The sequence below is a fragment of the Falco cherrug genome, chromosome Z, assembly GCF_023634085.1.
Source record: "Falco cherrug isolate bFalChe1 chromosome Z, bFalChe1.pri, whole genome shotgun sequence".
Taxonomy (NCBI): Eukaryota; Metazoa; Chordata; class Aves; order Falconiformes; family Falconidae; genus Falco; species Falco cherrug.
The window spans coordinates 29,922,162-29,939,556 of NC_073720.1; the positions used below are offsets into that span (position 1 = coordinate 29,922,162).

Here is a 17,395-nt window from a genome sequence, read left to right on the forward strand (position 1 = left end):
TTGGAGAGCTGACCAGCTCTTAGAACACAGTATTTCCCCACACAAAATTAATAAAAGAAGCCATCCTGAACAATCAGCTGCCTTGAAACTAGGGAGCAAAATATTCTGATGAGAAGCTGTTTTGTCTTTAAAGTACTATCCAGGGAGATGAAGACAGGAATTCATTCCAGCCCTGTATGTAACGAAAATTTTCAAATTAATAGTCAATTGCTTTGGAATAAACCTGCCAAACTAGACAAAGTGCTTTTGTGGCAAAGATTACCCCAAGATTTACCTCCAAGAATTCCAGGGCTGCCCAGGCATGACAGGATTTCAAATGCTTCACACTCAGAAATGGCATGTGGCTTTCTAGGGTTACTGGAAAACATAGGGAGCAGAGTCTTGCATTCATCTAACTGATTCATGGCCAGGAAGGCTGGTTTTCACTGCTGTCCTCTGGCAATAGCAAAGTCTTTGCAAGGTTACATGCAGACTTACATATAGAACAGGCAAAATCAAGATCTTGCATGCAAGAAATGGTGTTATACTGCAGCAGTCAAGTAGAAAATCTCAACATGAGACCTTAAAGAGGGCAATGGTGAGGTTTTTTAGAATAAAACTGAAGCATAAGTGATTTTACTCTCATATCCATTTACAGCAAAAAAAATGCAGCACAGTGACTTGCCCAGCAGCCAGACACTGAAGTGCTTGTATCCCAGTGTCTGCAAATTACTCCTTAAAATGACATGGAGGGTGGGGGGTGGCCAGTATAGAGTCCTCCTCCTCCGTCCTGGATTTCCCTGAGTTTGGAAACCATGTGACAGTGTTTGGTCTGCTCTTCTGTACCCATTACAAGCTGATTGTCTCTCCCACCTGTTCCATGTCTGTGAATCATTAGGATTTGCTTACCATTCTTCATATTTACCTGTTTTTTTATGGTTCCTCCTCTGTTTTCTGCCTTTTGATATGATCTTTAAATGGCTTGAGTCTTTATTCTAGCCCAGAAGTAGGGTCTTCCTTCTTTTAGGCTGTCCTTTCCCACACTGTGTGCCCTGAGAAGGTGCACCTACTGCTGCTGGTGTGCCAATGACATGCTAATCTAGGTGCCATCAACCAACATATGCCATCAGTATAGCCCATTTCCTGCTGTTTGTTCCTGCTGTGTCCATTCCTGGGCCCATTCATGCCAGTCTTAAAATTTCTATTACAATACTCACACAGATTTGTCTCAATAGTGCTACCAACCTTAGGTCTTCTGGTTGTATGAGAGGGAAGAAAAAGATTTTTTTGCTTATTTAAGCATTTTCAGCACCTGATTTTGGCATCCTCCAAAAAAAATTTTAAGCCTGACTGAAATTTGTGTCTTAATTCCCTGCTGTGTAGATGATGATCTGTTTATCTTCTATCTCTAGTCACTGTAAATGCTTCAGGACATAAATTGCCTGGGTAGCATGTGATCGGGTGCTGGGCACAAGGTGGCACTGATTTTAGCAGGTATGTCTCAGTGTTACAGACATAATGAACTCTTGAAGGTTGGCAAGGACACCTTTGGGGTGGGGATACACAAACCACACAGACCCAACAATTCTGTTTCAAAGGACTATTTCTACCATAGATGTTTAAGTATGTAAATATCTGCAAACCATGATTACAAACACAGCTTGCTATCCCAGTATTTTTTCTTAAGTACAGAAGTAGCAATTACCAGCTTATGCAGTTCATTGCTTTTTTCGTGCCATTTCTCACTGTACGTGCAAGCTAGACTATTTGAAGCAGGGGGGAGGGGTTTCCCTTGCCCTTTTAGTTGAATGTATTGTCTATAAGGAATGTTTGAAACAAGAGACAGGTCGTCTATATTCTCCTCACTGTACATTTCATTCCTGACCTAAATGAGCAGCCTTCAAAGCACCAGTGCAGTTTTCTGTTCTCCATTCTCAAGCCTTGAAGTCTGCCTATGGGTTAATCTCCACGATGGTGGTTTTACTCACAAGCCATTTAGTCACAAGGAATAGGCTAACAGTACTTGATAATTTCTCTCTGGCTACTGAAAAGCCATCAGCAGGAATGACTTTCTACCACTGTCAATAGAGGCTGGAGATGAACTGTTAGAAGTTGAGGCTGTCAGGTTCAATCCCTTCAGTCACTAGGTTCCATTAAACACAAGTTAGAGGCACCAGCACTCTGCTCACCAGAGATAGCTGACTGTCTGCTCCTTGCTGGTTTTCACCCACAGTTTAAGTGTAGAGGAGAGGAAGGGCACAGAGAAAGGAGCAGCAAAGTAATGAAAAAGCTTGGGTTTTCTGTAGGATGCCTAAGATATTAAAACTTCCAATATTTCTCTGTATTCCTTAATTCTTACTGCATTTGACCATTTTTCTCCACTTGAAGCATTTCAGAGCTATTGCCCATTCCCTCTGCAATGCTCGGCTCTAATTTGAAAGTCTAGATATATGAACTGACATCATTTTATCTATGTATATAAATGGATGTGGATACAGTAGGCGTGAACCATTCCAACATATTAGCGTGAGGGCCTGCAAAAGCCATTCTGAGTGCCACACCTGCAACATTGATTCAGACCATTACTCCAGGATAAGTGTCTAATGCGCTGAGTCAAAGTGCCCAGAGAAGATCTTAATACACAAAGTCAATGTCATAAAATTGTATTTGTTTATGCTGTCAAAATATCACTGTAGAAAAATTCAGAAGTGTTAGAATCAGAGTCCTTAAGGTGCAGAGGATAACTAGGCACTTGAACAGGGAACTGAAATACTTGCTGACTCACCATGCTGTTGAACTTCTCTACCTTAATTTGAATTAAATTTATAGCTCCATATCAGGTATTTACTACAATGCACCAACACAGGAGCACTGCTTTTATGCAGCTAGAAGTAAACACTGAGAATCTTACTCTTGTTTTGTTCTACTTAAAATTTTTCACAGAAGCTGAGACTTTGATTAGCATTTGCATGCAGGAGACTCTGTAGCTGTACTGAAGTTCTACAGCTTAGCATGCTCTTATTGAATCTTTCAGGAAGACACTCTAGCTCGTATCTGTATGAGTAAGTAGATAAAAAATACAAATGCCAGGAAACAGTGATGAAGAGTGCACAAAAGCATCAACATGGATTGCTTATCTTCTTTTTGATACCTGGAGTCATATCCAGCCTGAGGTTATGATAATTAACTATTGGAAGATCTGAAAGCAAGCTATCTGAGTGACTTTATGCACATATAGCATATTCGAAGTGTCAGTATAAGGTATGGAGATTCTGTGTAGTATTTATAGTTATTCTAAATCATAGGATTTTCTTAACAGACTTGTAGAGGTGCATGCATTCATCTTAACATGAGAATTAAATTTCTTTGCAAAGCTATCATGCAAAGCTAGTTTCACATGTAAAGTTGACTTGGTATATAACCCCATGTTCAGAGGTATCCCAATTCCTGTCTTGTTTATCTAATTGCAGTCATAATGTTGATATGTTGACAATATTTGCATAGAAGAATGTGCAAAAATCACAGTTTTTGAAGAAAACTCAGCCATGCTGTCCTATATTCAGAACAATTTCCATGCTGTTATTGCCATAGAAATTTGTTTCATTTTCTCTATGTTTCATTGAATCCACATTATCTTAGGGAAAATTCAGCTGGTCCAGTTAGGGTTTGCTCATTTTAATTTGCAAGAACTATTACTTTTTTCAAGTGAAACTGTTCTGTAGAGCCATCAGTGGTCTGTTTATTTAAGATGTATAGAAGCAATATGTAATACAATTGTTCTAAAGAAAAACAATTTTATGTTTTCTCAGGTATTCCAGGATTGATTACCCATGAATACTAAGGTGCCCTTACACTGCCTGAAACAATTCAAGAATCCTGCAAAGACATTGGGAATTAGATCCATGTATATTTTGGTTTTTTCCAGCCATACCAGCACAGAATTATGGATTGTCAGTTTAGTATATTTGAGTGTTTCTCTCTGTGATGAAGTGACCCAGCAGTGCAGCTGAAACAGAGCAGGTTCTTCTAAGCATTTGCTACATATTGACAAGCCTATTGGAAAAAAAAAAAAAAAAGTTGCTTTTGAGTGATTTTTATCATCATTGCTTACTCTACCAATATATTTGGATACCTGTTACCAGGGAGAACAAGATTCAGCCCATTTTGCAGAGATCATCTACAGTATCTGACAGGGTGCTTGCCCAGTGGCAGTTGCTGGTCATGCATTTTTCAGTACTTGTTCCATTTGATCAAATTCATCTCAACCTCTCTTTACGTGAATCAGTTGAGTTGATCTTTCTTGATAAATATGCACAGGAGTACAGTATGCTTTTGCTAGCTCAGTTCAACCTTCTAAATTGTGTCAGAAATGCATCCATCTCCTGTACCACCATTTTTACAGATCAAAAATCAGAGAAATTGAATGTTAAACACTTGAATCAATGCTATTATTATCTCCCAAGCTGCTCAGAGGTAACATGGCTTTAATAGCAAAAGTTCTCTCAGCATGGTTTCAAATGAAAAAAATTACATCCTATGCTGTTCAGTGCTAGGATGTCTCAACATCTACTACCTACACACTTGAGTTCAGTAGTTTAACTGTATTTTGATGAGGCACTGTACTTACACCTGCCCCCAGGTGTACACAGGAAAGGAACATCACACAGCATACGCACAATACATATAAATTGTTCCTATTCCTTCTTTATCTCAAGTTTTCACCCTGGGCCATTTTCAAGGTCCTATTTTTCTCTCTTTAATGCTTTTGTTACTGTTAATGAGGACAACTTCTTTTAAAGGAGGATTATAGAAAGGGGTAAGTCTTAATGTATTTTATAGTCAAAAGTGTGCTTATCAGATCCAGTTTTCTGTTTCATGGGAAATCTGCTCTGGAATGCCTTACAGAATCTTTCAGCAGAGACAGTAAAAGGCACCAGATATAAAAATCTAATGCCATTTTATAATCCAATATTTTTGGCACTGACTTGTATAATCTACTTTACGGCTATTTTAGAGTTAAGTGTAAAAAAAAAAACCCTGAATCTCCTTGTTATACTTTGCCTTCCTGAAGATGATTTAATAAGCCTACCCTTTCTATTAATTTACAGGAACATAAGTGACATTTATCAGCTTGATACTTAACCTGCATCATTGTAAAATTTGGTGGTTGTATTAATTCCACAAGATGTTAAGTGTTCTTGTCTTGCTACAGAGATGATCTCATTAGTAAGCAAAGGCCTGGCCAAAGGGGTGATCTCTGCACAAGTCATCACTGGCAGCTCCAGCTTCCTGGCAACTGTGATTGCTCAGATCAGAAGACAGAACACACCTAAGTGCCAAAACGCAGCTTTAACACTCATGCTTCACTCCAGCACAAGTTATGCCTTAAGGCTAAAAAATATACCTGTGTGCAAAGACCCAGCACAAGGTTCATAAGCCACTTACATCTTCAAAGCGACTTAAGAAGATCCCTGGCCTTGTGGAGTCTCTTTCTGCAGGCAGAAGTATGGTAAGCACTGCACAGTGTAGCAAAATGATAGTCTGCAAGTTACTTTGATTTTCCTTCTGTCTTCCATCTTCATGAAATTCACAGCATTTTCCTTTAAAATCTGTCTCCCTCTAGCAAACTGTTTGGGGATCACTAAAAATTGTGTTGTCACAATTGGATGCATATTCTATTGAACAATGTGTGTAAAGAACTCACATTTCTTTATCATATTAGTGGGGTGTAGTGGAGAACATAACACTTCTTGGTAGAACAGTACTTCCTGTTAACTCCCCAGCAGCAGATTTGGTGCTCCTAAACTTTAAGAACTCCTGTCATTTGACAGTGCAAATGCATCAGCACATACATTCCTCTATTCCCCACCATGCCAAAACTCACTCTTCCCAAACCACCTCCTTCCAACACTAGGATTCGTTTTTCCTTGAGCTTTCTAGCTTCTCCTAACTCACTCCTTTCCCATTCAGTCTTCTATCCCCAAGCTAATGCCTAATAGACATTTAGCTCACTATCTCCTTTCCTTGTCTCATCTCTCTAGTTTACGTGTTATTCTCCCTACACAAGTTCCAGTCTCACTGCTAATCTCTCCTTCCATTATCACATCAGCTTGTTTCACACCCTTCACTTCCACAACCACCTCCCAGCGTGTGGTCCCCAGACCAAGGAACCCACTCACCATTTACACCTGTCACCCTCAGGTTTCCTTTGCCCTTCTGTAACATACTCTGAATGTGCATGCAGCACATCCACACACAAAAAAAATCACACACACAATCAAAATTGGCCTCATTCATAGGGGAGATATATTATAAAAGATAGAACAAGGTATGGGGAACATTGACTGTTTCAGAAATCTTCCTACTGGGATCCAGCAGGTACCTCCAGTTAAACCTGTAGAGAGACTCAAGAGCAGGTTTTAATCAATGTATATATAAGAAACTCTGTGCAACGGTGTTGTAAGTGTGATAGACGCAATTAAAACAGGAAAAGAAATAATCTTACTAAACATACAGTTTCAGGTTTCTTTTGGTTGGTATTCCATTACATCAAAAGCCATCAAATCAATGGGATCATGCTGTATAACATCTTTATCAACAATCTGGATGAGGGCATCAAGTGCACCCTCAGTAAGTTTGCAGAGGACACCAAGCTCAGCAGGAGTGTTGATCTGCGGGAGGGCAGGAGGCTCTGCAGAGGGATCTGGACATGCTGGACCGATGGGCCGAGGCCAGCTGGATGAGGTTCAAGAAGGCTCTGTGCCGGGTCCTGCACCTGGGTCACACCAGCCCCACACAGCGCTACAGGCTGGGGCAGAGCGGCTGGAAAGGGCCTGGTGGGAAAGGGCCTGGGGGTGCGGGTCGGCAGCCGGCTGGGCATGAGCCAGCAGTGTGCCCAGGTGGCCAAGGAGGCCAGCAGCACCCTGGCTTGTGTCAGAAGCAGTGTGGCCAGCAGGGCAAGGGAAGGGACTGTCCCCCTACACTGGGCACTGGTGAGGCTGCACCTCGAACCCTGTGTTCAGGTTTGGGCCCCTCACTGCAGGAGGGACGGAGAGGGGCTGCAGCGTGTCCAGGGAAGGGCAGCGGGGCTGGGGAAGGGTCTGGAGCACAAGGCTTGTGAGGAGCAGCTGAGGGAACTGGGGCTTTCTGTCTGGAGAGGAGGAGGCTCAGGAGTGACCTCACTGCTCTCTACCCAAAAGGAGGCTGTAGGCAGGTGGGGATCGGTCTCTTCCCACAGATAACAAGTGACAGGACGGAGGAAATGGCCTCAGGTTGTGCCAGGGGAGGTTTAGATTGGATATTAGGAAAAATTTCATCACTGAAAGGGTAGTCAAGCATTGGAACAGGCTTCCCAGAGAGGTGGTAGAATCACCATCTCTGGAGGTCTTTAAAAAATTTGTAGATTCAGTACTTAGGGACACGGTTTAATGATGGACTTGGCAGTCCTGGGTTAACAGTTGGACTCGATGACCTTAAGGGTCTTTTCCAACCTAAATGTTTCTATGATTCTACAAAATCATGCTTGAGACCACTGTCATGGTCAAACACCAGCCCATAAATGCACCAGTGTAACCAACTGAACATAAAGATTTATTTGAACTTCAAAGGAGTTTGCTGACTCTCAGTCACTGATTACAATTTTTCCCACTGTAGGAAGCATAGATTACTTTTGCAGATCTCCCCAGAATGCAGGTGCCGACATTTCTGAGATGCTGATGTCTGATATATATAAAAATAACCAATGGTCCATTCACTCCTTTAATGTGGATTTCAGTGACTTCCTAGTTTCCACAGAGTCAGCCTGCAATGTCAGGTGTGAACGTGTTAGCCTAATGAAACATCTAATGCCATTAAAACCAACTACCATCCTGCACATTGCCTACCTTCTGGGATGGATTTCCTTTGGCCATAACAGATCTCATTTAGATTTTGATTCTTGCTGTGCCAGAATTTACAAAGTGCTCTACACAGAAACAGCTTTGGAAGTGAGTACTGTCAAATGGATTGAAAATTGAAAAAAGAAATGCAAACCCAAGAAAATTACCTATGTAAGTGCTTTTGTCTCATGAAGACTTACATCAGATGTATCAGGAAGCATATGAGATCCAGCACCTGGTGCAACATGTGCATCATAGGCTGGAAAAGAAACACAAGGACATGCACAGTAGATACTAGTATTCATCACATTTACCAATTCAGTGAGAGGGAAGGAAATAGATAACAACAAAAGAAAACAGAAAATAAAGCAAAACATACAATAAGATCTTGTTCAAAAACATGGCATGTTAAAAGGCACGTGTTGAATAGGAAGCAGCTTAAAATATTTCAAATTAACTCTCTGAGGCTGACCATGGTGGCTTAAGCACGGGATTGCTGCCAGAGAGAATGGAAAAAGGATATTGTGTAACTTGGCTTAGAGCACAGCTCTTGATACCAGTTCACAGCCAGATCTTCCAGCTGCCAGGAGAGAGCGCTAACAGGTTTGGTCTAGTACGAGTGAGGGAGAAGATACCCTGAACTTTTCCTGTTGTAACTAACTGCACCTGTCTGTGTTACCAAAAAAGGTATGACACTGGGAAAAGATCCTAAGACAAATGCATTGGTCCCTCATTTGCTGTGCAGTCTGTTAGGCCATCCAGTAAAGCTGGGTCCAACAGAGATGGGTAGCATTTCAAATACTCACGCATGCCATGTCCTATTTGCTGTCTCTGTACAGCTCCAAGCTGAGTACACACCACTACCCCTAAATATCCCCCACAGGGGCAGGGAGGAAGACACCTTGCTTCTGGTCCTGGACTGCAGGAGCTCAGAGCAGTGCCAGGGTTCCTGGGACCCCAGTAGAGGAGTATAGCTCTCGTTGCCTCAATGACCCAGGTGTTCAAAGCAGAAACAAAATTTAGAGAGCAAAAAAGCATGTTCAGAGCCTAGCTGACCTCCACTATCAGGGTGAGATGAAAAACCTCCATCTTTTGACCCCTTTAAGTATGACCCAGGGATAAAAACCTAACAATAAAAAGACATCAGAGGAAACAAATGGGTATAATGCTGGCTAATTTAAACTGAAAGTGGTATCCATTTTTAATCCACTAGGTAGCATGTCAGTCCAGACCTTTTATATCTGAGCAGGAGACACGCCCCTTTAGAACTAACTGAAAAAGTAGGATGTTTTTGATTTTAGAAAAGCCCACTTACATTCCTCTAAGCTTTCCTCGAGTACCTCAAGAGCCCTCAAGATCACTGCAACTGGAGGAACAAAAGTAACATTCAAGGTTTACAATAATCCCTTTCCTCAAGAGTAGGAGAAAATATCAGATGTGGCTGCAGCTTTCAATGTATTATTAATACCAACCACTTGGCAGCATTTGTTTCAGTGAGATAAATTTCATCTGTGAACACAAAAGAAAGAGAAGGAAGACAGCTGGTCAGACTGGTCACAGGAATACCTGCTAGGCCAAATCAAAAGCCAGTATTTTTGCACAGGGGTTTGTGAAGCTTGGCCATAAAACAAAGCTTAAAGAAAACATATTCGGTTACCTATCTCAAAGAACAATTGTAATACAAACTACAGCAGCAGTTCAGCAACAATGCAGATTAATTAAAGATATTAAACCATGTAAACAAACCTCTTATCAAATAAAGCAGATGCTAAAGGTGAACCAGAGGCGTTTACTGTGCCACTGGGTTTTTTGCAGGGATTTTCAATCTGTGAATGACTAAATGCTTCCCAGGGAAAGCTGGACACCTTGCACAGCAAGATTGATCCTCCTGCTAGCAGGCTTTCCTTATTTAGCTGCCTTATGTGGACCATGTGCATGTGGATGTAATTTCTAGCCTTAGAGGACCGGGATAAAAATAAAAAGGGGGGTGGTGGGGGGTGGTGGTGGTGGTGGCAGGCAGGGGCTGGGGCTGGGAGGAAAACCTCTGGGGGGGAAACCTGGGATTTGGTGGCTCAAATCACCAAAATAGAGGGCAATCACTTTGCAAAAAGGGTGCAGTTACAGGCCTTCTATCTCCACGCTGCCATAGCTCCATTAATCTGCTGCAGGCTGAACTCAAAAGAAATCTGTGACATGACACGCAACAGCAACTAGTCTCTACAGTAAAATGAACCAGATGAGAAGGTCACACAAAGCTCTTGCACTCAAAGTGTATGTTTTCATGTCAAAAGGGTCCCTGTGCCAGCTCAGGACCGTCTTTCTCCAAGACTCCTGTAGAATGATTTTATGTGGGGATAGGGACTAAAGATGAAAACTGGGATGCAATGAAGTGCCTGACGCAGGCACCCAAATCAAGCAGGTGACACTGTGGGCCTTGTTTGCCTTTTTAAAATGCATCACTATCAAAAGTAATAATCTAAAAACTCAACCAGACTTCTTTGTGGAATTTAGTGTGAGTTTGCCACACAAGGACTGTAGAAGCATATCAGTTCAGAGTATAAATTAATATAATTAATTCTTCACCTTGTGTGAGGGCTCCCATTCACTCCTGTACAGTTGCTTCTTTGATCATAGTAAATTATCCTTGCCCTGAACAGGAGAAAGCCACTGCAATATGATAATGTTCCACCTGAATGGGAGCTTCCACTGCCGTATAACATGGTTTAATTCAGTACTTTATCGTCACACCCTCAGCTGATTTGCCTTAGCTTTCCTGAAAAGGAATTACTTTAGGGAGTGAATTGGTCGATGCTGTAACCTGCTTTCCCAGATCAAATAGGTGATGCCTATATCTGTGGAGGGAAGAGAGGCAGTGACTAAGAAAAGAACTGGATCGCAGAGTCTGGAAGCAGGTGTGCAGCTTTCTTTCAGCCTCATGGAGAGAGCCCATGAAAAGATATGAATACCTTGGGCTCTGCTATCTCATGGAAGAGCACACCATCTGTCCCCAGGCAGGCTCAGGGAGCAGCACTGCTGGTGTAGTGATAGGAGATTCTGTTTGGCTCACTAGGTCAGGGTGAACTGCATGAGGGCAGCTGAGTATCTTTAAATCCTGAAGAGATCTGATGCACTTTGCGGCATGCTTTTTCAAAAAAAAGTTCTGTGACTTCACAGGGAATCAGGGAGGGAGGACATTACCCTAAAAACTCAGTACACCAGGACTCAGTCTGTATTTTCCTTTCCTTTACAGAAGCAGGGAAATCCAGGTCAGTCTGCTCTATACTGAGCACCTTTCTTGATAGCGGCAACTAAGCTTACATCACTCAGCATATACTCTTTGTTATTCAACTGCTCTTTAAGAGTAGTCATTTGTTTTATGGAGCTGACATCCTCCTTTGTTTTTCTTCTTCTCCCACCCCAGATTGCTGGGAGAAAGCATCATTCTGATACACTATCCTACTTAGACAGAACTTCTGTAAGCAACATTTACATAATCACCAAAATGACCTGTTCATCTCTGATAGTCCTAAGTCTTTCTTTAATCAAGTCTATAGTTCCTGCATCATGTCTTCCTTGTTAAGCAGGCCAGACTTATCTTGAAATGTCAAGAGCCACTGTGACTAATTAATTATTCTACCTTATCAGTCTTTTAAGAATGACTTCAAAAATCACTGAAGATTCTGCTTTGAAACCATATTGTCAACCAAGAAAGAAAAAAAACAGCACACAAAAGAACTGAAATAAGAAAACTTATTCAGTGCAGAAAGTTCACTCAGCCCAAGAAACAGCACCCAGTACCATACCATGAGCTTCACACGTTATTTGCTCCCAAAGAATATTGCTTTGTTATTTGTGGTCTGCCATGTCCTGCCTTGTCAAGCATAAATACACACATAAACATACTGCACAGAGAACAACCTTGTCAAGAACAACTGGCAGAGCTTCTTTCTCTCTGAAAGGAAGCATCCTTTTCTACATCTTTCCAAATTTTTCCCAGTCCCATATGGTTTTTTACACTTTCCCTTTCCCAGTTTAGGAAGCAGGCCACATGCCCTGATCAATAGTCATAAAATTCCTTTGTAATAGTGTTATTGAAAGCAATCAGACTCTGAATGGGATAAAACTAATCAATGCATTTGTCCACTTCTGTATTTGCAAACTAGTGTAATTCACTAACACATTGGTTACATGCAAAAGCTGCATTCATTCAACCATACTAAAGAAAGACAACCCATTCCTTGACCTGTAATGTTGAAAATGCCCATTTATGCCTGTTCTGTCTCAAGGATATTGAACAAATGCAAAGATTGTTATGAATTAGAATTTTAGCTGTGCTTACTAATGTTTATCAAAGGTTTCCAACCAGATGGTGTCTTACTAAAGAATCACTTGAAGAAAACAAACTGTCCCTTAACTGATTTCCACAGGAATCCACCCAGACCATATTGTGTTGACACATAGGTCCTTACTGAACATACTCAGCACCATTCAAGATGCTTAAAATAAATGTCATAGCCTTTAACAGATGTTAAGAGTATTTTCATTAACTTATCTGTTTCTCAGTTATCCATACAACAAGTTCTTTTGTATCAACTATCTTCTGTTGACTGGGAGGAGTACTGCTGTGTTAAATATTATGGAGAATTAAAAGCAACTCGTGTCTTCTACAAAATAAAGCAAGTGGAACTAAAGGAAGAATGTAAAAAATGTAATTTGTCGTATGTACCATCTCTCATTCCAATTGTTTTATGTTGACATTATTTTCCTTTGCATAAGCAGTAACTCTTATGGTGCATGCATTACTTCTATACAGAGAGATCCCATATAGTTTTTGTGGAACTTATCCGGAAAGATACTTCCTAAAGTATACATTTGCACCTGACTATAGCATCAAAGGGAAAACTGCCTAATTTCCTCCTCTTCTCTTCCCATTACTTTTAAGGTGAGAATTGACCCTTGTTATTTTTTCCATATTTGCCAAATAGCAAAAGCCTGGTTTTAGAACCCCAAGAGATTTTCCTGTTGGATAATCACACTGCACATTTAGGATGTTTCTGCTGCCTGCTATAGGAAACACCTGTATGCAGAATAAAACCATGCCCCTTTTCCAAGCATACTGGAATTGTCCAAATCAATACACTGTGTTAAAACCATCAGATCTGTTTCACTGTCTCATTCACTGTCTGCAGCTAGAAGATGAACAGATGATGTGCTTTCAGCAAAAGGAATATGCAGTGTTTCTTCAAAATACACTGATTGCTATGTTAAATGTTTGAGAAAGGATTTAGTGTATTTAATTGAAAAGGCATTCCCCTTACTATACTGGTTTGCTGCATGAGGTTATGAGAATTTTTTTGTGTAAAGCTTTAGAAACCAAATTTTGTTACAGAAATATCTTAATTTCTATGGTTAAGTCTGTGTGTATCACCCTTTTCTTTGTCCAGGGTTGGCTAATAAAGCTATTATTGCTCAGAAATGAGGCAAACCACCTCTAGCTCTATGCTCCCAAACCCTCAATGGGAAAAGTGGAAATGGTACATGGCAGAACTGCTGTTTTCATTCCCAGAGCTTTGATTAAGGACAGAAAATGGTGCTTCTTGGAGAAGAGAAAATGGCTGTCCAGTAAATACATGCCGAAAAAAACCATACTGTGATAGAGGCCGATAGCAATGAACATGATACACCTTGCAATGGTAGCAGCATAACAGTGGTCTGGATATACACAGGACTCCTCCTGAACCTCCACAGGCTGACCAAGGAGAGCAGCTATTGGGGGACTAGGAGGTGAGTGGTGAGTGGCAAGCACTTATGGAAGAAGATACTTTAGAGGAGTTGGGAGAGTCCACACACCCTTGACAGCATGGAAAATTATCTTACAGTCTGTAATGCTGGATTTACTAGTGGTTTTCCACAAGCTGTGTCAGGGTAGTAATAGAGATGCTCAGCCCCTGGAGCAGCTGCAACAAGAGTGAGTTAGGCGTTAATAGCCTTAGTTCTCCTCCGTTCCTCTGGGGAACATCAATTTGCTGCTGGCTGTGACTGTCTTCTCAGCTCCGTGCAGATGACCAACAGCTTGCCTGAGAACATAACCCAGATTTCAAGCAGTGTAACTGTCATGTAGGCAGATACTGTCCTCCTGTGCAACGACCAAAAGACAGGTCCCAGAGAGAGCACATCCAGGGCTGCTTCAGGCCTTTCAATAATGGAATTCAACAGGATCCATGGCTACTGCCAGCAAACACTGAAAGTCTGTTCACCACCAGTGATCTCCTTCAGGGCATCAGCATGCCTCCAAGGTGGATCTCAAGAGAAGCCAGTATGGCTGAGTTAGTGCTGATTAGGGAGTAAAAATCCTTTGAAGAATTAGCTGAATAACTGGCCTTATCCTCCACGCTGCATCTCTCAAAAGTGCATCAAGTTAAGCCCTCAGGATATTTGTACTAAGCCTGGAAGAAGGCCTTTTATCACCTCCAGCTGAGCAGGAGTCATCCCTTCTCCCCAGATAAGCAATGGTCACAATGACCCAGGCATCATCATTTCTGAGCTGGATTACTCTAATTCACTGTACCGAAGGCTGGATGCAGGTTGTGGCAAGCTTCCCCATTTCTCAGGCTGCGATGAGTAAATTAAGGCCCTGCTCATTTTACCCACTGAACCCCAGTCATTTTCAGAAGACAGGTTACAGTTCTGCTCCTCGTACTTCACACAGCTCATGTGTGGACTAAACAGTCTGCGAACAGCCATACGCCTAAGAAACCAGTTTCCAGCCCACCATTTGGATAGAGACTTCCCTGAGGCAACGGGGCTCCATTCAGGCACATGACAGCCAAAACCAAAAAAATGCTCACATGAGAGGACTCAGGTCTAGCACAAGGCACTACAAAACAACAGTTAAATACAGAGTCACACAGTTTTTAGGAAATGTTTAGAAATTCAGACAAAACTTCTCTGCTTTGGTGGTGCTGGGGATATTTTGTCTAAATTAACAGCACCTTATCCTCAGAGATTTTGTAACCTTTTCCAAAGTGTGTGTGGATTTGCCCACACAGTGGCAGACACCTCTGAACTTGGAAAGGAATTATTTTGGACTAGCGACACAAGAATAATTTTTTTAAAGAAAAAACACCTCACTTTTTGAAACTCCACAGCAGATTTTCACAAGTACGAATGCAGCAGTCTGAAGCAGAGCCACAGCTCTTCTCTCATATAAACCAGTGTCAGTTGATGGGTGCTGTGATCTGCAAAGCAAGGGCACTCAGCATCTAGGAGGACATGCCCATGACTACTCCTGAGCCATTGGCCCCATGCAATAGATTTGCTGGTTTATTTGGAATGGGCTCTAGGTTCTCCATTAGCTGTGAAGTTTATAACAGAGTCAGATGTTTATACATGAAAATCATCTCTCTTGGCTACTGTGCCTGGAGGACATCCTCTTGTTTGCAAGTATCAAACACTGCACTATGCACCCATGAGGCAGAGTAATACAAGAGCAGAGCACATCATCTTTAAAGGTGTTGTGGATGGTTCCAAGCAGATAACCAATCTCTGTCCAAGTGTTACAAGAAGGTAATTGCATCACTGTGCTGCAACAAGAAAGCAAAGTGTGAAATGTACTGGAAATACTACTTCCTCTACCACATCCTTTGGAGTTTACTGTCAATAATTAATATAAAACATTTAATCCTTCAGTTTAATTAAAGACCAAGTGGACTTTCAACTACATCTCCTCCTGTACAGTCATGAATACATGACAAACAACAGCTAATTTTGAGAAATTGTCTGCATAACAAATGAATTTATCTGAAGTAGAAGCAAAGCAGATCCTGTTAGATGTAGCTGAGTTGTAGTCCCTCCACAAGGCCAAATCTCAGATATGTTGTTATTCATTCCCAAAGGAAATTAAGAACATTTACAGCTAACCTGTGCTATTATTTAAGCAGTTAGCAGGCAACTTAATGGGCTATAGCTTGAACAGAATTAACAGCCTGGTTCCCTGAACAGCTTACGATCAAGTTGCTAGCACACAGGACAGTGCATGCCACTGGGTCTGCTTTGCTTTTTTTATCTGTGCTATCTTAAAATACCTGGTACAGATAAACCAGCACAACACTGTAACAGCACCTTATTTAGCTGCACGGAGACACCCTTCAGTGAGTGCTAAGGACCACCTCTCTTCCTTTCCAGAAGCAAAAAGCTTAATAATAGCAAAGACCACTCCTAGATTTCTGCTTATTTTGACACACTTTTTGTCTATATCCCTATCTATCACTGAAATCAGAAAGGATCTTTCCTATGGAGAATCAAACACCTCGGTACAGGCTCCAATTTTTCTTAGCAGAGTAGTTAATACTACTGTGGTCATTCCTGTTAAACAAAGATGGCTCATCCATCAGCTGCAATTTAAATCCTTGGGCTGAAGAGGTCTTGAGTGGCTGGTGGTCTCAGCAGTATAAACTAGCAGGGTGAGGATCATGGCTGCTTGAAGTGCTGGAAACACCACTTCCCTTTGCAGCATTAAAGGAAGAAAAATTAAATCTAAAGATGGAAGTATTCACTGAGTAGCATCTCCTATCAACGTGGGCCTTGACATCTGTCTCAGATCCAGAAAAACTGCTGTCTCCAAAATTCTTTGGATCCCTAACGTCTGTAGCTAAAGAATTGAACACAGAGTTCCTAAAAACACAAGGGAGACAGGAATGTTGTTCAATCACTCTCAACCACATTCTCAACTGCTTTTTGGGTATCCATTGAAGAGACCTTGCAGGAGAAGCTGTATAATGTAGACACCAAGCCATGCTCTAGTTGCTTAGAAGTGCCAGTACATGAGGCAAATGCAGATGCTATGACTTGATCAGCAGTAAAGTGAACCATATACCTGGAGAATACCCATAAGTCCATTTGTTCTGGAGAAGTACTTATTTACTGAATTAATTTTTCCTATCAGTAAGAAATATATTACAAGCTATCTATGTAGTGTAAACCTTATAAAATGGAAAATGAAGAACCATATTTTGGCTCATACTGGCAATAATCATTGGCCATGACTGCTTTAACAGGCAGGCCATCACAAAATAGATTGTATATCACAGTAAAAAAACTCCAGATAAAGATTTGAAGATACAGGGTGTCTTCTTAAAGTATTTGAATAAACTTATTTGCTGTCTGATTCTCCTTTCAAGTACACTAACCTGCAGTCAGTAGCTCAGCTGCTTATACACTTATGCAGAAAAGCCCCAGATGCAGCTGTGGTTTCCTTCACATACACGGGATGACAGCAGAGAAGCAGGATAAATTCCTTCTTCTGTTTTACTCCTTCTCTATCCAGACTTCTGGTGGAGTTGTCCTTAGCTCTTGGCAAATGTGAGAGAAGCCCTAATACTAATAATCAGCAGCTGTTAAGCAGTGACAGCAATGGTTGCTCTCCTGATCATAGTCTCCTCTCACCTCAGGTCAAGGAAGCCCAGGATCTGGTCTGAGAAGCTAGGAGTGAACAGTCTGGAGTTGCATGATGAGACTGTTATTTTATAGCTTACTACACG

General features: G+C 41.4%; 1 long non-coding RNA gene across 1 annotated transcript; it reads right to left on the minus strand.

Annotated features, from left to right (window-relative positions):
• Window positions 1-6,218: 6,218 nt before the first annotated feature.
• On the minus strand, window positions 6,219-11,684 carry LOC129734743 (uncharacterized). The gene is made up of 3 exons (XR_008730286.1): window positions 9,172-11,684; window positions 8,024-8,115; window positions 6,219-6,373 (listed from the first exon to the last, which is right to left on the minus strand). It is a non-coding gene; the product is annotated as an uncharacterized LOC129734743 (long non-coding RNA).
• Window positions 11,685-17,395: the final 5,711 nt, after the last annotated feature.